The sequence below is a fragment of the Pleurodeles waltl genome, chromosome 9, assembly GCF_031143425.1.
Source record: "Pleurodeles waltl isolate 20211129_DDA chromosome 9, aPleWal1.hap1.20221129, whole genome shotgun sequence".
In the NCBI taxonomy this organism is placed as follows: domain Eukaryota; kingdom Metazoa; phylum Chordata; class Amphibia; order Caudata; family Salamandridae; genus Pleurodeles; species Pleurodeles waltl.
In genome coordinates, this window is record NC_090448.1 from 175,080,201 (window position 1) to 175,105,053 (window position 24,853).

The window sequence follows — 24,853 nt, forward strand, 5'->3', positions numbered from 1 at the left end:
TACCTGCTTTAAGGAGGCATAGATGTTTTTGGCACAAGTTCCCATTTACAAACGTTCACACAAAAGGATTTGCTGTTAAAACATGTGAGTGGTCGAAATGAGAATATTGATGTACAACCCTGGAATGTACCTTGGAGAGTTACTTGTTACTGCACTGCAGACCTGCTGCACTGGATTTGCCTGGACCTGAAAATGGGCCTTCCCGAGCCCTGCTGTCCTTTTCTGGAATGAGTTTCTGATCCCCATGAATTGCCCCTCATGTCCTGGATTCTTGGTGTGGCATTAGTTGAGCTACTCATAACAAAATTAAAAATCCAGAAGTTTTGGGCTCTTTGTGGATGGGCACAATTGCAGCCACCCACACCGACTGCCAATGCTATGCTCTGGTGAATCCTACTGTTCTCATAACAGTGACCAGCAGGAATTTTCATCAGAGTGAGAGCTGCACTTCACAGTAGAGCATCTACATCCCACGGTGACCAACAACGGGAATATCCAGCAACAATTGTCTGCAACACCCAAGAGGATCTTTGCACTACAGCGATGACCATCTGCGACGCCCAGTCTACTCTTCACGCTATGACGATAACCATCCGCAGTACTTTCCTTACTCCTCATGGCCTCCACCATGATTGGAACTCGTCACACCAGAGATTAGAAGATATCTTTTTCAGAGATACATACCTTGTACCTCTATCTGGCCTGTACTCCATTGTGGTCAGCCTGCCCCTGTGACTTTCACCCCACCTGTGGTGCTTTAAGGTACTATACTTACCTTAAATCTTTGAAATTGCATATCTCCAGTTTCACTTATTTGATTTATTATCATTTTGTTGTCAAACCATTAATTAAGTTTTTCTCTATTTTTCAAAATTGTTGTGGAATTTTTCTTGTGATGTGTTTTTGTTAGTGTCTGTGTGCTGCGCAAATACTTAAGCAATGTTTCTAAGTTAAGCCTGACTGCATTTGTGCCATGTTACAAGAGACTTACGCACCGGTTAGTTTAGTGAGTTTTTTGGTTCACTTTGACAAGGATTGGGGCTGTTGCTTGAGAAGGGCTTGCACTCCCTTCAGCCAACGTAAGGCTTTATAACAGCATAGCCTTAAAAAGGATTCAGATCATACATCTCACGGCCCTTTTATGAGAGAATATAATATAGGGAAAAATTTGACTCTGTCACTTAACCCTTTGAAAACAAGGGCAGGTGCACTTAGCCCCATAGGGCCTGTCTTTCCAAAGGAGATAGGAAAAATAGAAGATCCTGAAGGATGTGTGATTACACAGCCCCTCTCTCAGATGTGGTGGTGCCTAATTATCCATTTGATTTACCTAATTCTCCAAAATGCCTGGCTCCAATGGGATACCATTCTTTCTAACAAATGTAACTGGGAAGGTGGAATATAGTGATATCTAAATTTAGTTACACAGTACAGCACCAGCTTTCTGATACCATCTCCAAATATCGTATGACAGGATGCAATAATGTGTTTAGCTTTTACTCATGCATAACTTCTGTTTAACATATGATTACCATATAATGTTATGGAGTGGGCAAAATGATAATTAAGAAGATCGTCTTGAGTCAGATTTTATTTCTTTGTTGTACATTTCATTCTTTTTTCATATAAAGGAGATAGGATATATTTAACAAAGGTTCATGCAATAGAGGGCAACAAGCAAAGTTGCTGTGATGTGTTGCATGAATTAAATATAGCTTAAAAGCACCATATCTACTAAGATATTACGTTTTCAGCTCTCTCTCCTATTGTTAGTACACTTGTGGCTGCCTAGCAAAAAGTCATGTGACCTTTCACCATGCTGCAAGGATGCCTTCATTATGGGCAGGATTGTTTTTATGCAGGAAGGGATACTTCTCTGCACAAAACAATCCTATAAGGCAATTTCCACTTTCTATATGTGATGCAGAAAGAGGATGTAACGTCTCACGCCTCACTTGGGAAGGTATAGCTTTTTGATGCATTCTCAGGTTTTCTTGCTTTAGCAAATCTAGGAATGCACTAAAATTCATAGGTGAATGCATCCGATCTCCCATGTTCCACCTATGGGACGCATTTCAGACACAGTGTAATGCAAAACAGTACAAGGGACAGGTGATTTAAGTTAGCCTTGCATGGCTTAGTAAATACCAACTAACATTTTGCATTATGGCTGCACCAAAAAAGTTGTTCAAACATAATGCAAAATGTTTGTAAATCTGGAACGAAGTACCAGAAGTGTAGTAATATAAAGAAAAGAGTAGTTTGTGGGTAGTCAACATTGTTAAATCACTTTTAGGTAATCCATGAGATACTACTTTGTGAAGGAAAAGGTGGCTACAAATGTAAAACCCTAGAATGATAATGAATGTTCGAGGAAGAAGCAGTTGGCGCTTCACTTTCAAAACACTGGCCCTTCAATTAATCAATCAGCTGGTATTTCTGGAGCACACACTGTCACCCACAGGGGACTCTGGGCACTTAGGTGCCGTGACTCTGTCCAAAAGCCAGGCCTTGGGCTTTTTCCTGCACTCTGTCAGGGAGGGTGCTTTCCGGAGATGTAGTGGTAGGGTGCACCAGGTCTTGGCAGGGATGTAGGAGAATGACCAGTCCACATGTGGCTGCAATGGAGCACAGGGGTCTTTTCGGCAGGTGGAAGTTCAGTAGATGGTTGATGTAAGATATCCGTGGTTGTGTAGTGCTTTGTAGTCTACTACATTGCAAATGTCAGACCTATTCTACTTTATTGAATCCATTTTCTCCATGTAATGATGATTGTATATTCCTTTGTAGGCTTTCTACCCCGATCATTCCTTTCTCAACAGATACTATGCCTGGGCGGAATACACAGAGTTGCACTATGGGGAACTATGAGAAGTTTAACCCCTTCGCTGCCAGGCCTTTTCCCCCTCCTGTGCCAGGCCTTTTTTTGCCTATTTGGGGCAGTTCGCGCTTAGGCCCTCATAGCTTTTTGTCCACATAAGCTAACCAAGCCAAATTTGCGTCCTTTTTTTCCAACATCCTAGGGATTCTAGAGGTACCCAGACTTTGTGGGTTCCCCTAAAGGAGGCCAAGAAATTAGCCAAGATACAGTGAAAATTTTGTTTTTTTCAAAAAAAATTGAAAAAGTGGCTGCAGAAGAAGGCTTGTGGTTTTTCCCCTGAAAATGGCATCAACAAAGGGTTTGTGGTGCTAAACTCACCAGCTTCCCAGCTTTCAGGAACAGGCAGACTTGAATCAGAAAACCCAATTCTTCAACACAAATTTGGCATTTTACTAGGACATACCCTATTTTAAAAAAAGTTTGTGCTTTCAGCCTCCTTCCAGTCATTGACAGAAATGGGCATGAAACCAATGATGGATCCCCGAAACCTAAACATTTCTGAAAAAGTAGACAAAATTCTGAATTCAGCAAGGGGTCATTAGTGTAGATCCTACATGGGTTTCCTACAGAAAATAACAACTGAAAAAGAAAAATATTGAAATTGAGGTGAAAAAAACATCAATTTTTATCTACGTTTTACTGCAATGTCAGATTATCGAAAGCAACATACCATTACGTCTGCTGGACTCCTCTGGTTGCGGGAATATATAGGGCTTGTAGGTTCATCAAGAACCCTAGGTACCCAGAGCCAATAAATGAGCTGCACCCTGCAGTGCATTTTCATTCTATACCGGGTATACAGCAATTCATTTGCTGAAATATAAAGAGTAAAAAATAGCTATCAAGAAAACCTTTGTATTTCCAAAAAGGGCACAAGATAAGGTGTTGAGGAGCAGTGGTTATTTGCACATCTCTGAATTCCGGGGTGACCATACTAGCATGTGAATTACAGGGCATTTCTCAAATAGATGTCTTTTTTACACACTCTCCTATATTTGGAAGGAAAAAATGTAGAGAAAGACAAGGGGCAATAACACTTGTTTTGCTAATCTATGTTCCCCCAAGTCTCCCGATAAAAATGATACCTCACTTGTGTGGGTAGGCCTAGCGCCCACGACAGGAAATGGCCCAAAACGCAACGTGGAAACATCCCATTTTTTTAAAAAGAAAACAGAGGTGTTTTTTGAAAAGTGCCTACCTGTAGATTTTGGCCTCTAGCTCAGCCGGCACCTAGGGAAACCTACCAAACCTGTGCATTTTTTAAAACTAGAGACCTAGGGGAATCCAAGATGGGGTGACTTGTGGGGCTCTGACCAGGTTCTGTTACCAAGAATCCTTAGCAAACCTCAAAATTTGGCTAAAAAAACACATGTTCCTCAAATTTCTGTGGCAGAAAGTTCCGTAATCTGAGAGGAGCCACAAATTTCCTTCCACCCAGCGTTCCCCCAAGTCTCCCGATAAAAATGATACCTCACTTGTGTGGGTAGGCCTAGCGCCCGCAACAGGAAATGCCCCAAAGCGCAACGTGGACACATCCAATTTTTTGAAAGAAAACAGAGGTGTTTTTTGCAAAGTGCCTACCTGTAGATTTTGGCCTCTAGCTCAGCCGGTACCTGGGGAACCTACCAAACCTGTGCATTTTTTAAAACTAGAGACCTAGGGGAATCCAAGATGGGGTGACTTGTGGGGCTCTGACCAGGTTCTGTTACCCAGAATCCTTTGCAAACCTCAAAATTTGGCTAAAAAAACACATGTTCCTCACATTTCTGCCCCTGTGACTTTCACCCCACCTGTGGTGCTTTAAGGTACTATACTTACCTTAAATCTTTGAAATTGCATATCTCCAGTTTCACTTATTTGATTTATTATCATTTTGTTGTCAAACCATTAATTAAGTTTTTCTCTATTTTTCAAAATTGTTGTGGAATTTTTCTTGTGATGTGTTTTTGTTAGTGTCTGTGTGCTGCGCAAATACTTAAGCAATGTTTCTAAGTTAAGCCTGACTGCATTTGTGCCATGTTACAAGAGACTTACGCACCGGTTAGTTTAGTGAGTCTTTTGGTTCACTTTGACAAGGATTGGGGCTGTTGCTTGAGAAGGGCTTGCACTCCCTTCAGCCAACGTAAGGCTTTATAACAGCATAGCCTTAAAAAGGATTCAGATCATACATCTCACGGCCCTTTTATGAGAGAATATAATATAGGGAAAAATTTGACTCTGTCACTTAACCCTTTGAAAATAAGGGCAGGTGCACTTAGCCCCATAGGGCCTGTCTTTCCAAAGGAGATAGGAAAAATAGAAGATCCTGAAGGATGTGTGATTACACAGCCCCTCTCTCAGATGTGGTGGTGCCTAATTATCCATTTGATTTACCTAATTCTCCAAAATGCCTGGGTCCATTGGGATACCATTCTTTCTAACAAATGTAACTGGGAAGGTGGAATATAGTGATATCTAAATTTAGTTACACAGTACAGCACCAGCTTTCTGATACCATCTCCAAATATCGTATGACAGGATGCAATAATGTGTTTAGCTTTTACTCATGCATAACTTCTGTTTAACATATGATTACCATATAATGTTATGGAGTGGGCAAAATGATAATTAAGAAGATCGTCTTGAGTCAGATTTTATTTCTTTGTTGTACATTTCATTCTTTTTTCATATAAAGGAGATAGGATATATTTAACAAAGGTTCATGCAATAGAGGGCAACAAGCAAAGTTGCTGTGATGTGTTGCATGAATTAAATATAGCTTAAAAGCACCATATCTACTAAGATATTACGTTTTCAGCTCTCTCTCCTATTGTTAGTACACTTGTGGCTGCCTAGCAAAAAGTCACGTGACCTTTCACCATGCTGCAAGGATGCCTTCATTATGGGCAGGATTGTTTTTATGCAGGAAGGGATACTTATCTGCACAAAACAATCCTATAAGGCAATTTCCACTTTCTATATGTGATGCAGAAAGAGGATGTAACTTCTCACGCCTCACTTGGGAAGGTATAGCTTTTTGATGCATTCTCAGGTTTTCTTGCTTTAGCAAATCTAGGAATGCACTAAAATTCATAGGTGAATGCATCCGATCTCCCATGTTCCACCTATGGGACGCATTTCAGACACAGTGTAATGCAAAACAGTACAAGGGACAGGTGATTTAAGTTAGCCTTGCATGGCTTAGTAAATACCAACTAACATTTTGCATTATGGCTGCACCAAAAAAGTTGTTCAAACATAATGCAAAATGTTTGTAAATCTGGAACGAAGTACCAGAAGTGTAGTAATATAAAGAAAAGAGTAGTTTGTGGGTAGTCAACATTGTTAAATCACTTTTAGGTAATCCATGAGATACTACTTTGTGAAGGAAAAGGTGGCTACAAATGTAAAACCCTAGCATGATAATGAATGTTCGAGGAAGAAGCAGTTGGCGCTTCACTTTCAAAACACTGGCCCTTCAATTAATCAATCAGCTGGTATTTCTGGAGCACACGCTGTCACCCACAGGGGACTCTGGGCACTTAGGTGCCGTGACTCTGTCCAAAAGCCAGGCCTTGGGCTTTTTCCTGCACTCTGTCAGGGAGGGTGCTTTCCGGAGATGTAGTGGTAGGGTGCACCAGGTCTTGGCAGGGATGTAGGAGAATGACCAGTCCACATGTGGCTGCAATGGAGCACAGGGGTCTTTTCGGCAGGTGGAAGTTCAGTAGATGGTTGATGTAAGATATCCGTGGTTGTGTAGTGCTTTGTAGTCTACTACATTGCAAATGTCAGACCTATTCTACTTTATTGAATCCATTTTCTCCATGTAATGATGATTGTATATTCCTTTGTAGGCTTTCTACCCCGATCATTCCTTTCTCAACAGATACTATGCCTGGGCGGAATACACAGAGTCGCACTATGGGGAACTATGAGAAGTTTAACCCCTTCGCTGCCAGGCCTTTTCCCCCTCCTGTGCCAGGCCTTTTTTTGCCTATTTGGGGCAGTTCGCGCTTAGGCCCTCATAGCTTTTTGTCCACATAAGCTAACCAAGCCAAATTTGCGTCCTTTTTTTCCAACATCCTAGGGATTCTAGAGGTACCCAGACTTTGTGGGTTCCCCTAAAGGAGGCCAAGAAATTAGCCAAGATACAGTGAAAATTTTGTTTTTAAAAAAAAAAAATGAAAAAGTGGCTGCAGAAGAAGGCTTGTGGTTTTTCCCCTGAAAATGGCATCAACAAAGGGTTTGTGGTGCTAAACTCACCAGCTTCCCAGCTTTCAGGAACAGGCAGACTTGAATCAGAAAACCCAATTCTTCAACACAAATTTGGCATTTTACTAGGACATACCCTATTTTAAAAAAAGTTTGTGCTTTCAGCCTCCTTCCAGTCAGTGACAGAAATGGGCATGAAACCAATGATGGATCCCCGAAACCTAAACATTTCTAAAAAAGTAGACAAAATTCTGAATTCAGCAAGGGGTCATTAGTGTAGATCCTACATGGGTTTCCTACAGAAAATAACAACTGAAAAAGAAAAATATTGAAATTGAGGTGAAAAAAATATCAATTTTTATCTACGTTTTACTGCAATGTCAGATTATCGAAAGCAATATACCATTACGTCTGCTGGACTCCTCTGGTTGCGGGAATATATAGGGCTTGTAGGTTCATCAAGAACCCTAGGTACCCAGAGCCAATAAATGAGCTGCACCCTGCAGTGCATTTTCATTCTATACCGGGTATACAGCAATTCATTTGCTGAAATATAAAGAGTAAAAAATAGCTATCAAGAAAACCTTTGTATTTCCAAAAAGGGCACAAGATAAGGTGTTGAGGAGCAGTGGTTATTTGCACATCTCTGAATTCCGGGGTGACCATACTAGCATGTGAATTACAGGGCATTTCTCAAATAGATGTCTTTTTTACACACTCTCCTATATTTGGAAGGAAAAAATGTAGAGAAAGACAAGGGGCAATAACACTTGTTTTGCTAATCTATGTTCCCCCAAGTCTCCCGATAAAAATGATACCTCACTTGTGTGGGTAGGCCTAGCGCCCACGACAGGAAACGGCCCAAAACGCAACGTGGAAACATCCCATTTTTTAAAAAAGAAAACAGAGGTGTTTTTTGAAAAGTGCCTACCTGTAGATTTTGGCCTCTAGCTCAGCCGGCACCTAGGGAAACCTACCAAACCTGTGCATTTTTTAAAACTAGAGACCTAGGGGAATCCAAGATGGGGTGACTTGTGGGGCTCTGACCAGGTTCTGTTACCAAGAATCCTTTGCAAACCTCAAAATTTGGCTAAAAAAACACATGTTCCTCACATTTCTGTGGCAGAAAGTTCCGTAATCTGAGAGGAGCCACAAATTTCCTTCCACCCAGCGTTCCCCCAAGTCTCCCGATAAAAATGATACCTCACTTGTGTGGGTAGGCCTAGCGCCCGCAACAGGAAATGCCCCAAAGCGCAACGTGGACACATCCAATTTTTTGAAAGAAAACAGAGGTGTTTTTTGCAAAGTGCCTACCTGTAGATTTTGGCCTCTAGCTCAGCCGGCACCTAGGGAAACCTACCAAACTTGTGCATTTTTGAAAACTAGAGACCTAGGGGAATCCAAGATGGGGTGACTTGTGGGGCTCTGACCAGGTTCTGTTACCCAGAATCCTTTGCAAACCTCAAAATTTGGCTAAAACAACACACGTTCCTCACATTTCTGTGGCAGAAAGTTCTGGAATCTGAGAGGAGCCACAAATTTCCTTCCACCCAGCGTTCCCCCAAGTCTCCCGATAAAAATGATACCTCACTTGTGTGGGTAGGCCTAGCGCCCGCAACAGGAAATGCCCCAAAGCGCAACGTGGACACATCCAATTTTTTGAAAGAAAACAGAGGTGTTTTTTGCAAAGTGCCTACCTGTAGATTTTGGCCTCTAGCTCAGCCGGTACCTGGGGAACCTACCAAACCTGTGCATTTTTGAAAACTAGAGACCTAGGGGAATCCAAGATGGGGTGACTTGTGGGGCTCTGACCAGGTTCTGTTACCCAGAATCCTTTGCAAACCTCCAAATTTGGCTAAAAGAACAATCGTTCCTCACATTTCTGTGGCAGAAAGTTCTGGAATCTGAGAGGAGCCACAAATTTCCTTCCACCCAGCGTTCCCCCAAGTCTCCCGATAAAAATGATACCTCACTTGTGTGGGTAGGCCTAGCGCCCGCAACAGGAAATGCCCCAAAGCGCAACGTGGACACATTCAATTTTTTGAAAGAAAACAGAGGTGTTTTTTGCAAAGTGCCTACCTGTAGATTTTGGCCTCTAGCTCAGCCGGCACCTAGAGAAACCTACCAAACCTGTGCATTTTTTAAAACTAGAGACCTAGGGGAATCCAAGATGGGGTGACTTGTGGGGCTTTGACCAGGTTCTGTTACCCAGAATCCTTTGCAAACCTCAAAATTTGGCTAAAAAAACACATGTTCCTCACATTTCTGTGGCAGAAAGTTCTGGAATCTGAGAGGAGCCACAAATTTCCTTCCACCCAGCGTTCCCCCAAGTCTCCCGATAAAAATGATACCTCACTTGTGTGGGTAGGCCTAGCGCCCGTGACAGTAAATGCCCCAAAGCTCAACGTGGACACATCCAATTTTTTGAAAGAAAACAGATGTGTTTTTTGCAAAGTGCCTACCTGTAGATTTTGGCCTCTAGCTCAGCCTGCACCTAGGGAAACCTACCAAACCTGTGCATTTTTGAAAACTAGAGACCTAGGGGAATCCAAGATGGGGTGACTTGTGGGGCTCTGACCAGGTTCTGTTACCCAGAATCCTTTGAAAACCTCAAAATTTGGCTAAAAAAACACATGTTCCTCACATTTCTGTGGCAGAAAGTTCTGGAATCTGAGAGGATCAACAAATTTCTTTCCACCCAGCGTTCCCCCAAGTCTCCCGATAAAAATGATACCTCACTTGTGTGGGTAGGCCTAGCGCCCGCAACAGGAAATGCCCCAAAGCGCAACGTGGACACATCCAATTTTTTGAAAGAAAACAGAGGTGTTTTTTGCAAAGTGCCTACCTGTAGATTTTGGCCTCTGGCTCAGCCGGCACCTAGGGAAACCTACCAAACCTGTGCATTTTTGAAACCTAGAGACCTAGGGGAATCCAAGATGGGGTGACTTGTGGGGCTCTGGCCAGGTTCTGTTACCCAGAATCCTTTGCAAACCTCAAAATTTGGCTAAAAAAACACATGTTCCTCACATTTCTGTGGCAGAAAGTTCTGGAATCTGAGAGGAGCCACAAATTTCCTTCCACCCAGCGTTCTCCCAAGTCTCCCGATAAAAATGATACCTCACTTGTGTGGGTAGGCCTAGCACCCGCGAAAGGAAATGCCCCAAAGCGCAACATGGACACATCCAATTTTTTGAAAGAAAACAGAGGTGTTTTTTGCAAAGTGCCTACCTGTAGATTTTGGCCTCTAGCTCAGCACCTCTAGCACCTAGGGAAACCTACCAAACCTGTGCATTTTTTAAAACTAGAGACCTAGGGGAATCCAAGATGGGGTGACTTGTGTGGCTCTGACCAGGTTCTTTTACCCAGAATCCTTTGCAAACCTCAAAATTTGGCTAAAAAAACACATGTTCCTCACATTTCTGTGGCAGAAAGTTCTGGAATCTGAGAGGAGCCACAAATTTCCTTCCACCCAGCGTTCCCCCAAGTCTCCCGATAAAAATGATACCTCACTTGTGTTGATAAGCCTAGCGTCCGCGACAGGAAATGCCCCAAAGCGCAACGTGGACACATCCAATTTTTTGAAAGAAAACAGAGGTGTTTTTTGCAAAGTGCCTACCTGTAGATTTTGGCCTCTAGCTCAGCCGGCACCTAGGGAAACCTACCAAACCGGTGCATTTTTGAAAACTAGAGACCTAGGGGAATCCAAGATGGGGTGACTTGTGGGGCTCTGACCAGGTTCTGTTACCCAGAATCCTTTGCAAACCTCAAAATTTGGCTAAAAAAACACATGTTCCTCATACTTCTGTGGCAGAAAGTTCTGGAATCTGAGAGGAGCCACACATGTCCTTCCACCCAGAGTTCCCCCAAGTCTCCCGATAAAAATGATACCTCACTAGTGTGGATAGGCCTAGCGCCCGCGACAGGAAATGCCCCAAAGCGCAACGTGGACACATCCAATTTTTTTAAAGAAAACAGAGGTGTTTTTTGCAAAGTGCCTACCTGTAGATTTTGGCCTCTAGCTCAGCCGGCACCTAGGGAAACCTACCAAACCTGTGCATTTTTGAAAACTAGAGACCTAGGGGAATCCAACATGTGGTGACTTGTGGGGCTCTGACCAGGTTCTGTTACCCAGAATCCTTTGCAAACCTCAAAATTTGGCTAAAAAAACACACGTTCCGCACATTTCTGTGGCAGAAAGTTCTGGAATCTGAGAGGAGCCACAAATTTCCTTCCACCCAGCGTTCCACCAAGTCTCCCGATAAAAATGATACCTCACTTGTGTGGGTAGGCCCAGTGCCCGCAACAGGAAATGCCCCAAAGCGCAACGTGGACACATCCAATTTTTTGAAAGAAAACAGAGGTGTTTTTTGCAAAGTGCCTACCTGTAGATTTTGGCCTCTAGCTCAGCCGGCACCTAGAGAAACCTACCAAACCTGTGCATTTTTCAAAACTAGAGACCTAGGGGAATCCAAGATGGGGTGACTTGTGGGGCTTTGACCAGGTTCTGTTACCCAGAATCCTTTGCAAACCTCAAAATTTGGCTAAAAAAACACATGTTCCTCACATTTCTGTGGCAGAAAGTTCTGGAATCTGAGAGGAGCCACAAATTTCCTTCCACCCAGCGTTCCCCCAAGTCTCCCGATAAAAATGATACCCCACTTGTGTGGGTAGGCCTAGCGCCCGTGACAGTAAATGCCCCAAAGCTCAACGTGGACACATCCAATTTTTTTAAAGAAAACAGATGTGTTTTTTGCAAAGTGCCTACCTGTAGATTTTGGCCTCTAGCTCAGCCTGCACCTAGGGAAACCTACCAAACCTGTGCATTTTTGAAACCTAGAGACCTAGGGGAATCCAAGATGGGGTGACTTGTGGGGCTCTGACCAGGTTCTATTACCCAGAATCCTTTGCAAACCTCAAAATTTGGCTAAAAAAACACATGTTCCTCACATTTCTGTGGCAGAAAGTTCTGGAATCTGAGAGGAGCCACAAATTTCCTTCCACCCAGCGTTCCCCCAAGTCTCCCGATAAAAATGATACCTCACTTGTGTGGGAAGGCCTAGCACCCGCGAAAGGAAATGCCCCAAAGCGCAACGTGGACACATCCAATTTTTTGAAATAAAACAGAGGTGTTTTTTGCAAAGTGCCTACCTGTAGATTTTGGCCTCTAGCTCAGCCGGCACCTAGGGAAACCTACCAAACCTGTGCATTTTTGAAAACTAGAGACCTAGGGGAATCCAAGATGGGGTGAGTTGTGGGGCTCTGACCAGGTTCTTTTACCCAGAATCCTTTGCAAACCTCAAAATTTGGCTAAAAAAACACATGTTCCTCACATATCTGTGGCAGAAAGTTCTGGAATTTGAGAGGAGCCACAAATTTCCTTCCACCCAGCGTTCCCCCAAGTCTCCCGATAAAAATGATACCTCACTTGTGTTGATAGGCCTAGCGTCCGCGACAGGAAATGCCCCAAAGCGCAACGTGGACACATCCAATTTTTTGAAAGAAAACAGAGGTGTTTTTTGCAAAGTGCCTACCTGTAGATTTTGGCCTCTAGCTCAGCCGGCACCTAGAGAAACCTACCAAACCTGTGCATTTTTTAAAACTAGAGACCTAGGGGAATCCAAGATGGGGTGACTTGTGGGGCTCTGACCAGGTTCTGTTACCCAGAATCCTTTGCAAACCTCAAAATTTGGCTAAAAAAACACACGTTCCTCACATTTCTGTGGCAGAAAGTTATGGAATCTGAGAGGAGCCACAAATTTCCTTCCACCCAGCGTTCCCCCAAGTCTCCCGATAAAAATGATACCTCACTTGTGTGGGTAGGCCTAGCGCCCGCAACAGGAAATGCCCCAAAGCGCAACGTGGACACATCCAATTTTTTTAAAGAAAACAGAGGTGTTTTTTGCAAAGTGCCTACCTGTAGATTTTGGCCTCTAGCTCAGCCGGTACCTGGGGAAACCTACCAAACCTGTGCATTTTTGAAAACTAGAGACCTAGGGGAATCCAAGATGGGGTGACTTGTGGGGCTTTGACCAGGTTCTGTTACCCAGAATCCTTTGCAAACCTCAAAATTTGGCTAAAAAAACCCATGTTCCTCACATTTCTGTGGCAGAAAGTTCTGGAATCTGAGAGGAGCCACAAATTTCCTTCCACCCAGCGTTCCCCCAAGTCTCCCGATAAAAATGATACCTCACTTGTGTGGGTAGGCCTAGCGCCCGTGACAGTAAATGCCCCAAAGCTCAACGTGGACACATCCAATTTTTTGAAAGAAAACAGATGTGTTTTTTGCAAAGTGCCTACCTGTAGATTTTGGCCTCTAGCTCAGCCTGCACCTAGGGAAACCTACCAAACCTGTGCATTTTTGAAAACTAGAGACCTAGGGGAATCCAAGATGGGGTGACTTGTGGGGCTCTGACCAGGTTCTGTTACCCAGAATCCTTTGCAAACCTCAACATTTGGCTAAAAAAACACATGTTCCTCACATTTCTGTGGCAGAAAGATCTGGAATCTGAGAGGATCAACAAATTTCCTTCCACCCAGCGTTCCCCCAAGTCTCCCGATAAAAATGATACCTCACTTGTGTGGGTAGGCCTAGCGCCCGCAACAGGAAATGCCCCAAAGCGCAACGTGGACACATCCAATTTTTTGAAAGAAAACAGAGGTGTTTTTTGCAAAGTGCCTACCTGTAGATTTTGGCCTCTGGCTCAGCCGGCACCTAGGGAAACCTACCAAACCTGTGCATTTTTTAAACCTAGAGACCTAGGGGAATCCAAGATGGGGTGACTTGTGGGGCTCTGACCAGGTTCTGTTACCCAGAATCCTTTGCACACCTCAAAATTTGGCTAAAAAAACACATGTTCCTCACATTTCTGTGGCAGAAAGTTCTGGAATCTGAGAGGAGCCACAAATTTCCTTCCACCCAGCGTTCTCCCAAGTCTCCCGATAAAAATGATACCTCACTTGTGTGGGTAGGCCTAGCACCCGCGAAAGGAAATGCCCCAAAGCGCAACATGGACACATCCAATTTTTTGAAAGAAAACAGAGGTGTTTTTTGCAAAGTGCCTACCTGTAGATTTTGGCCTCTAGCTCAGCCGGCACCTAGAGAAACCTACCAAACCTGTGCATTTTTCAAAACTAGAGACCTAGGGGAATCCAAGATGGGGTGACTTGTGGGGCTTTGACCAGGGTCTGTTACCCAGAATCCTTTGCAAACCTCAAAATTTGGCTAAAAAAACACATGTTCCTCACATTTCTGTGGCAGAAAGTTCTGGAATCTGAGAGGAGCCACAAATTTCCTTCCACCCAGCGTTCCCCCAAGTCTCCCGATAAAAATGATACCTCACTTGTGTGGGTAGGCCTAGCGCCCGTGACAGTAAATGCCCCAAAGCTCAACGTGGACACATCCAATTTTTTTAAAGAAAACAGATGTGTTTTTTGCAAAGTGCCTACCTGTAGATTTTGGCCTCTAGCTCAGCCTGCACCTGGGGAAACCTACCAAACCTGTGCATTTTTGAAACCTAGAGACCTAGGGGAATCCAAGATGGGGTGACTTGTGGGGCTCTGACCAGGTTCTGTTACCCAGAATCCTTTGCAAACCTCAAAATTTGGCTAAAAAAACACATGTTCCTCACATTTCTGTGGCAGAAAGTTCTGGAATCTGAGAGGAGCCACAAATTTCCTTCCACCCAGCGTTCCCCCAAGTCTCCCGATAAAAATGATACCTCACTTGTGTGGGAAGGCCTAGCACCCGCGAAAGGAAATGCCCCAAAGCGCAACGTGGACACATCCAATTTTTTGAAAGAAAACAGAGGTGTTTTTTGCAAAGTGCCTACCTGTAGATTTTGGCCTCTAGCTCAGCCGGCACCTAGGGAAACCTACCAAACCTGTGCATTTTTGAAAACTAGAGACCTAGGGGAATCCAAGATGGGGTGACTTGTGGGGCTTTGACCAGGTTCTGTTACCCAGAATCCTTTGCAAACCTCAAAATTTGGCTAAAAAAACCCATGTTCCTCACATTTCTGTGGCAGAAAGTTCTGGAATCTGAGAGGAGCCACAAATTTCCTTCCACCCAGCGTTCCCCCAAGTCTCCCGATAAAAATGATACCTCACTTGTGTGGGTAGGCCTAGCGCCCGTGACAGTAAATGCCCCAAAGCTCAACGTGGACACATCCAATTTTTTGAAAGAAAACAGATGTGTTTTTTGCAAAGTGCCTACCTGTAGATTTTGGCCTCTAGCTCAGCCTGCACCTAGGGAAACCTACCAAACCTGTGCATTTTTGAAAACTAGAGACCTAGGGGAATCCAAGATGGGGTGACTTGTGGGGCTCTGACCAGGTTCTGTTACCCAGAATCCTTTGCAAACCTCAAAATTTGGCTAAAAAAACACATGTTCCTCACATTTCTGTGGCAGAAAGTTCTGGAATCTGAGAGGATCAACAAATTTCCTTCCACCCAGCGTTCCCCCAAGTCTCCCGATAAAAATGATACCTCACTTGTGTGGGTAGGCCTAGCGCCCGCAACAGGAAATGCCCCAAAGCGCAACGTGGACACATCCAATTTTTTGAAAGAAAACAGAGGTGTTTTTTGCAAAGTGCCTACCTGTAGATTTTGGCCTCTGGCTCAGCCGGCACCTAGGGAAACCTACCAAACCTGTGCATTTTTGAAACCTAGAGACCTAGGGGAATCCAAGATGGGGTGACTTGTGGGGCTCTGACCAGGTTCTGTTACCCAGAATCCTTTGCAAACCTCAAAATTTGGCTAAAAAAACAGATGTTCCTCACATTTCTGTGGCAGAAAGTTCTGGAATCTGAGAGGAGCCACAAATTTCCTTCCACCCAGCGTTCTCCCAAGTCTCCCGATAAAAATGATACCTCACTTGTGTGGGTAGGCCTAGCACCCGCGAAAGGAAATGCCCCAAAGCGCAACATGGACACATCCAATTTTTTGAAAGAAAACAGAGGTGTTTTTTGCAAAGTGCCTACCTGTAGATTTTGGCCTCTAGCTCAGCACCTCTAGCACCTAGGGAAACCTACCAAACCTGTGCATTTTTTAAAACTAGAGACCTAGGGGAATCCAAGATGGGGTGACTTGTGTGGCTCTGACCAGGTTCTTTTACCTAGAATCCTTTGCAAACCTCAAAATTTGGCTAAAAAAACACATGTTCCTCACATTTCTGTGGCAGAAAGTTCTGGAATCTGAGAGGAGCCACAAATTTCCTTCCACCCAGCGTTCCCCCAAGTCTCCCGATAAAAATGATACCTCACTTGTGTTGATAAGCCTAGCGTCCGCGACAGGAAATGCCCCAAAGCGCAACGTGGACACATCCAATTTTTTGAAAGAAAACAGAGGTGTTTTTTGCAAAGTGCCTAATTGTAGATTTTGGCCTCTAGCTCAGCCGGCACCTAGGGAAACCTACCAAACCGGTGCATTTTTGAAAACTAGAGACCTAGGGGAATCCAAGATGGGGTGACTTGTGGGGCTCTGACCAGGTTCTGTTACCCAGAATCCTTTGCAAACCTCAAAATTTGGCTAAAAAAACACATGTTCCTCATACTTCTGTGGCAGAAAGTTCTGGAATCTGAGAGGAGCCACAAATGTCCTTCCACCCAGAGTTCCCCCAAGTCTCCCGATAAAAATGATACCTCACTTGTGTGGATAGGCCTAGCGCCCGCGACAGGAAATGCCCCAAAGCGCAACGTGGACACATCCAATTTTTTTAAAGAAAACAGAGGTGTTTTTTGCAAAGTGCCTACCTGTAGATTTTGGCCTCTAGCTCAGCCGGCACCTAGGGAAACCTACCAAACCTGTGCATTTTTGAAAACTAGAGACCTAGGGGAATCCAACATGGGGTGACTTGTGGGGCTCTGACCAGGTTCTGTTACCCAGAATCCTTTGCAAACCTCAAAATTTGGCTAAAAAAACACACCTTCCTCACATTTCTGTGGCAGAAAGTTCTGGAATCTGAGAGGAGCCACAAATTTCCTTCCACCCAGCGTTCCACCAAGTCTCCCAATAAAAATGATACCTCACTTGTGTGGGTAGGCCCAGCGCCCGCAACAGGAAATGCCCCAAAGCGCAACGTGGACACATCCAATTTTTTGAAAGAAAACAGAGGTGTTTTTTGCAAAGTGCCTACCTGTAGATTTTGGCCTCTAGCTCAGCCGGCACCTAGAGAAACCTACCAAACCTGTGCATTTTTCAAAACTAGAGACCTAGGGGAATCCAAGATGGGGTGACTTGTGGGGCTTTGACCAGGTTCTGTTACCCAGAATCCTTTGCAAACCTCAAAATTTGGCTAAAAAAACACATGTTCCTCACATTTCTGTGGCAGAAAGTTCTGGAATCTGAGAGGAGCCACAAATTTCCTTCCACCCAGCGTTCCCCCAAGTCTCCCGATAAAAATGATACCTCACTTGTGTGGGTAGGCCTAGCGCCCGTGACAGTAAATGCCCCAAAGCTCAACGTGGACACATCCAATTTTTTTAAAGAAAACAGATGTGTTTTTTGCAAAGTGCCTACCTGTAGATTTTGGCCTCTAGCTCAGCCTGCACCTAGGGAAACCTACCAAACCTGTGCATTTTTGAAACCTAGAGACCTAGGGGAATCCAAGATGGGGTGACTTGTGGGGCTCTGACCAGGTTCTGTTACCCAGAATCCTTTGCAAACCTCAAAATTTGGCTAAAAAAACACATGTTCCTCACATTTCTGTGGCAGAAAGTTCTGGAATCTGAGAGGAGCCACAAATTTCCTTCCACCCAGCGTTCCCCCAAGTCTCCCGATAAAAATGATACCTCACTTGTGTGGGAAGGCCTAGCACCCGCGAAAGGAAATGCCCCAAAGCGCTACGTGGACACATCCAATTTTTTGAAAGAAAACAGAGGTGTTTTTTGCAAAGTGCCTACCTGTAGATTTTGGCCTCTAGCTCAGCCGGCACCTAGGGAAACCTACCAAACCTGTGCATTTTTTAAAACTAGAGACCTAGGGGAATCCAAGATGGGGTGACTTGTGGGGCTCTGACCAGGTTCTTTTACCCAGAATCCTTTGCAAACCTCAAAATTTGGCTAAAAAAACACATGTTCCTCACATATCTGTGGCAGAAAGTTCTGGAATTTGAGAGGAGCCACAAATTTCCTTCCACCCAGCGTTCCCCCAAGTCTCCCGATAAAAATGATACCTCACTTGTGTTGATAGGCCTAGCGTCCGCGACAGGAAATGCCCCAAAGCGCAACGTGGACACATCCAATTTTTTGAAAGAAAACAGAGGTGTTTTTTGCAAAGTGCCTACCTGTAGATTTTGGCCTCTTGCTCAGCCGGCACCTAGAGAAACCTACCAAACCTGTGCATTTTTCAAAACTAGAGACCTAGGGGAATCCAAGATGGGGTGACTTGTGGGGCTCTGACCAGGTTCTGTTACCCAGAATCCTTTGCAAACCTCAAAATTTGGCTAAAAAAACACACGTTCCTCACATTTCTGTGGCAGAAAGTTCTGGAATCTGAGAGGAGCCACAAATTTCCTTCCACCCAGCGTTCCCCCAAGTCTCCCGATAAAAATGATACCTCACTTGTGTGGGTAGGCCTAGCGCCCGCAACAGGAAATGCCCCAAAGCGCAACGTGGACACATCCAATTTTTTGAAAGAAAACAGAGGTGTTTTTTGCAAAGTGCCTACCTGTAGATTTTGGCCTCTAGCTCAGCCGGTACCTGGGGAAACCTACCAAACCTGTGCATTTTTGAAAACTAGAGACCTAGGGGAATCCAAGATGGGGTGACTTGTGGGGCTTTGACCAGGTTCTGTTACCCAGAATCCTTTGCAAACCTCAAAATTTGGCTAAAAAAACCCATGTTCCTCACATTTCTGTGGCAGAAAGTTCTGGAATCTGAGAGGAGCCACAAATTTCCTTCCACCCAGCGTTCCCCCAAGTCTCCCGATAAAAATGATACCTCACTTGTGTGGGTAGGCCTAGCGCCTGTGACAGTAAATGCCCCAAAGCTCAACGTGGACACATCCAATTTTTTGAAAGAAAACAGATGTGTTTTTTGCAAAGTGCCTACCTGTAGATTTTGGCCTCTAGCTCAGCCTGCACCTAGGGAAACCTACCAAACCTGTGCATTTTTGAAAACTAGAGACCTAGGGGAATCCAAGATGGGGTGACTTGTGGGGCTCTGACCAGGTTCTGTTACCCAGAATCCTTTGCAAACCTCAAAATTTGGCTAAAAAAACACATGTTCCTCACATTTCTGCCCCTGTGACTTTCACCCCACCTGTGGTGCTTTAAGGTACTATACTTACCTTAAATCTTTGAAATTGCATATCTCCAGTTTCACTTATTTGATTTATTATCATTTTGTTGTCAAACCATTAATTAAGTTTTTCTCTATTTTTCAAAATTGTTGTGCAATTTTTCTTGTGATGTGTTTTTGTTAGTGTCTGTGTGCTGCGCAAATACTTAAGCAATGTTTCTAAGTTAAGCCTGACTGCATTTGTGCCATGTTACAAGAGACTTACGCACCGGTTAGTTTAGTGAGTTTTTTGGTTCACTTTGACAAGGATTGGGGCTGTTGCTTGAGAAGGGCTTGCACTCCCTTCAGCCAACGTAAGGCTTTATAACAGCATAGCCTTAAAAAGGATTCAGATCATACATCTCACGGCCCTTTTATGAGAGAATATAATATAGGGAAAAATTTGACTCTGTCACTTAACCCTTTGAAAACAAGGGCAGGTGCACTTAGCCCCATAGGGCCTGTCTTTCCAAAGGAGATAGGAAAAATAGAAGATCCTGAAGGATGTGTGATTACACAGCCCCTCTCTCAGATGTGGTGGTGCCTAATTATCCATTTGATTTACCTAATTCTCCAAAATGCCTGGCTCCAATGGGATACCATTCTTTCTAACAAATGTAACTGGGAAGGTGGAATATAGTGATATCTAAATTTAGTTACACAGTACAGCACCAGCTTTCTGATACCATCTCCAAATATCGTATGACAGGATGCAATAATGTGTTTAGCTTTTACTCATGCATAACTTCTGTTTAACATATGATTACCATATAATGTTATGGAGTGGGCAAAATGATAATTAAGAAGATCGTCTTGAGTCAGATTTTATTTCTTTGTTGTACATTTCATTCTTTTTTCATATAAAGGAGATAGGATATATTTAACAAAGGTTCATGCAATAGAGGGCAACAAGCAAAGTTGCTGTGATGTGTTGCATGAATTAAATATAGCTTAAAAGCACCATATCTACTAAGATATTACGTTTTCAGCTCTCTCTCCTATTGTTAGTACACTTGTGGCTGCCTAGCAAAAAGTCATGTGACCTTTCACCATGCTGCAAGGATGCCTTCATTATGGGCAAGATTGTTTTTATGCAGGAAGGGATACTTCTCTGCACAAAACAATCCTATAAGGCAATTTCCACTTTCTATATGTGATGCAGAAAGAGGATGTAACGTCTCACGCCTCACTTGGGAAGGTATAGCTTTTTGATGCATTCTCAGGTTTTCTTGCTTTAGCAAATCTAGGAATGCACTAAAATTCATAGGTGAATGCATCCGATCTCCCATGTTCCACCTATGGGACGCATTTCAGACACAGTGTAATGCAAAACAGTACAAGGGACAGGTGATTTAAGTTAGCCTTGCATGGCTTAGTAAATACCAACTAACATTTTGCATTATGGCTGCACCAAAAAAGTTGTTCAAACATAATGCAAAATGTTTGTAAATCTGGAACGAAGTACCAGAAGTGTAGTAATATAAAGAAAAGAGTAGTTTGTGGGTAGTCAACATTGTTAAATCACTTTTAGGTAATCCATGAGATACTACTTTGTGAAGGAAAAGGTGGCTACAAATGTAAAACCCTAGCATGATAATGAATGTTCGAGGAAGAAGCAGTTGGCGCTTCACTTTCAAAACACTGGCCCTTCAATTAATCAATCAGCTGGTATTTCTGGAGCACACGCTGTCACCCACAGGGGACTCTGGGCACTTAGGTGCCGTGACTCTGTCCAAAAGCCAGGCCTTGGGCTTTTTCCTGCACTCTGTCAGGGAGGGTGCTTTCCGGAGATGTAGTGGTAGGGTGCACCAGGTCTTGGCAGGGATGTAGGAGAATGACCAGTCCACATGTGGCTGCAATGGAGCACAGGGGTCTTTTCGGCAGGTGGAAGTTCAGTAGATGGTTGATGTAAGATATCCGTGGTTGTGTAGTGCTTTGTAGTCTACTACATTGCAAATGTCAGACCTATTCTACTTTATTGAATCCATTTTCTCCATGTAATGATGATTGTATATTCCTTTGTAGGCTTTCTACCCCGATCATTCCTTTCTCAACAGATACTATGCCTGGGCGGAATACACAGAGTCGCACTATGGGGAACTATGAGAAGTTTAACCCCTTCGCTGCCAGGCCTTTTCCCCCTCCTGTGCCAGGCCTTTTTTTGCCTATTTGGGGCAGTTCGCGCTTAGGCCCTCATAGCTTTTTGTCCACATAAGCTAACCAAGCCAAATTTGCGTCCTTTTTTTCCAACATCCTAGGGATTCTAGAGGTACCCAGACTTTGTGGGTTCCCCTAAAGGAGGCCAAGAAATTAGCCAAGATACAGTGAAAATTTTGTTTTTTTCAAAAAAAATTGAAAAAGTGGCTGCAGAAGAAGGCTTGTGGTTTTTCCCCTGAAAATGGCATCAACAAAGGTGGTGCTAAACTCACCAGCTTCCCAGCTTTCAGGAACAGGCAGACTTGAATCAGAAAACCCAATTCTTCAACACAAATTTGGCATTTTACTAGGACATACCCTATTTTAAAAAAAGTTTGTGCTTTCAGCCTCCTTCCAGTCAGTGACAGAAATGGGCATGAAACCAATGATGGATCCCCGAAACCTAAACATTTCTGAAAAAGTAGACAAAATTCTGAATTCAGCAAGGGGTCATTAGTGTAGATCCTACATGGGTTTCCTACAGAAAATAACAACTGAAAAAGAAAAATATTGAAATTGAGGTGAAAAAAACATCAATTTTTATCTACGTTTTACTGCAATGTCAGATTATCGAAAGCAATATACCATTACGTCTGCTGGACTCCTCTGGTTGCGGGAATATATAGGGCTTGTAGGTTCATCAAGAACCCTAGGTACCCAGAGCCAATAAATGAGCTGCACCCTGCAGTGCATTTTCATTCTATACCGGGTATACAGCAATTCATTTGCTGAAATATAAAGAGTAAAAAATAGCTATCAAGAAAACCTTTGTATTTCCAAAAAGGGCACAAGATAAGGTGTTGAGGAGCAGTGGTTATTTGCACATCTCTGAATTCCGGGGTGACCATACTAGCATGTGAATTACAGGGCATTTCTCAAATAGATGTCTTTTTTACACACTCTCCTATATTTGGAAGGAAAAAATGTAGAGAAAGACAAGGGGCAATAACACTTGTTTTGCTAATCTATATTCCCCCAAGTCTCCCGATAAAAATGATACCTCACTTGTGTGGGTAGGCCTAGCGCCCATGACAGGAAACGGCCCAAAACGCAACGTGGAAACATCCCATTTTTTAAAAAAGAAAACAGAGGTGTTTTTTGAAAAGTGCCTACCTGTAGATTTTGGCCTCTAGCTCAGCCGGCACCTAGGGAAACCTACCAAACCTGTGCATTTTTTAAAACTAGAGACCTAGGGGAATCCAAGATGGGGTGACTTGTGGGGCTCTGACCAGGTTCTGTTACCCAGAATCCTTTGCAAACCTCAAAATTTGGCTAAAAAAACACACGTTCCTCACATTTCTGTGGCAGAAAGTTCTGGAATCTGAGAGGAGCCACAAATTTCCTTCCACCCAGCGTTCCCCCAAGTCTCCCGATAAAAATGATACCTCACTTGTGTGGGTAGGCCTAGCGCCCGCAACAGGAAATGCCCCAAAGCGCAACGTGGACACATCCAATTTTTTGAAAGAAAACAGAGGTGTTTTTTGCAAAGTGCCTACCTGTAGATTTTGGCCTCTAGCTCAGCCGGTACCTGGGGAACCTACCAAACCTGTGCATTTTTGAAAACTAGAGACCTAGGGGAATCCAAGATGGGGTGACTTGTGTGGCTCTGACCAGGTTCTGTTACCCAGAATCCTTTGTAAACCTCCAAATTTGGCTAAAAGAACAAACGTTCCTCACATTTCTGTGGCAGAAAGTTCTGGAATCTGAGAGGAGCCACAAATTTCCTTCCACCCAGCGTTCCCCCAAGTCTCCCGATAAAAATGATACCTCACTTGTGTGGGTAGGCCTAGCGCCCGTGACAGTAAATGCCCCAAAGCTCAACGTGGACACATCCAATTTTTTGAAAGAAAACAGATGTGTTTTTTGCAAAGTGCCTACCTGTAGATTTTGGCCTCTAGCTCAGCCTGCACCTAGGGAAACCTACCAAACCTGTGCATTTTTTAAAACTAGAGACCTAGGGGAATCCAAGATGGGGTGACTTGTGGGGCTCTGACCAGGTTCTGTTACCCAGAATCCTTTGCAAACCTCAAAATTTGGCTAAAAAAACACATGTTCCTCACATTTCTGTGGCAGAAAGTTCTGGAATCTGAGAGGATCAACAAATTTCCTTCCACCCAGCGTTCCCCCAAGTCTCCCGATAAAAATGATACCTCACTTGTGTGGGTAGGCCTAGCGCCCGCAACAGGAAATGCCCCAAAGCGCAACGTGGACACATCCAATTTTTTGAAAGAAAACAGAGGTGTTTTTTGCAAAGTGCCTACCTGTAGATTTTGGCCTCTGGCTCAGCCGACACCTAGGGAAACCTACCAAACCTGTGCATTTTTGAAACCTAGAGCCCTAGGGGAATCCAAGATGGGGTGACTTGTGGGGCTCTGACCAGGTTCTGTTACCCAGAATCCTTTGCAAACCTCAAAATTTGGCTAAAAAAACACATGTTCCTCACATTTCTGTGGCAGAAAGTTCTGGAATCTGAGAGGAGCCACAAATTTCCTTCCACCCAGCGTTCCCCCAAGTCTCCCGATAAAAATGATACCTCACTTGTGTGGGAAGGCCTAGCACCCGCGAAAGGAAATGCCCCAAAGCGCAACGTGGACACATCCAATTTTTTGAAAGAAAACAGAGGTGTTTTTTGCAAAGTGCCTACCTGTAGATTTTGGCCTCTAGCTCAGCCGGCACCTAGGGAAACCTACCAAACCTGTGCATTTTTTAAAACTAGAGACCTAGGGGAATCCAAGATGGGGTGACTTGTGGGGCTCTGACCAGGTTCTTTTACCCAGAATCCTTTGCAAACCTCAAAATTTGGCTAAAAAAACACATGTTCCTCACATATCTGTGGCAGAAAGTTCTGGAATTTGAGAGGAGCCACAAATTTCCTTCCACCCAGCGTTCCCCCAAGTTTCCCGATAAAAATGATACCTCACTTGTGTTGATAGGCCTAGCGTCCGCGACAGGAAATGCCCCAAAGCGCAACATGGACACATCCAATTTTTTTAAAGAAAACAGAGGTGTTTTTTGCAAAGTGCCTACCTGTAGATTTTGGCCTCTAGCTCAGCCGGCACCTAGGGAAACCTACCAAACCTGTGCATTTTTGAAAACGAGAGAACTAGGGGAATCCAAGATGGGGTGACTTGTGGGGCTCTGACCAGGTTCTGTTACCCAGAATCCTTTGCAAACCTCAAAATTTGGCTCAAAAAACACACTTTCCTCACATTTCTGTGGCAGAAAGTTCTGGAATCTGAGAGGAGCCACACATTTCCTTCCACCCAGCGTTCCCCCAAGTCTCCCGATAAAAATGATACCTCACTTGTGT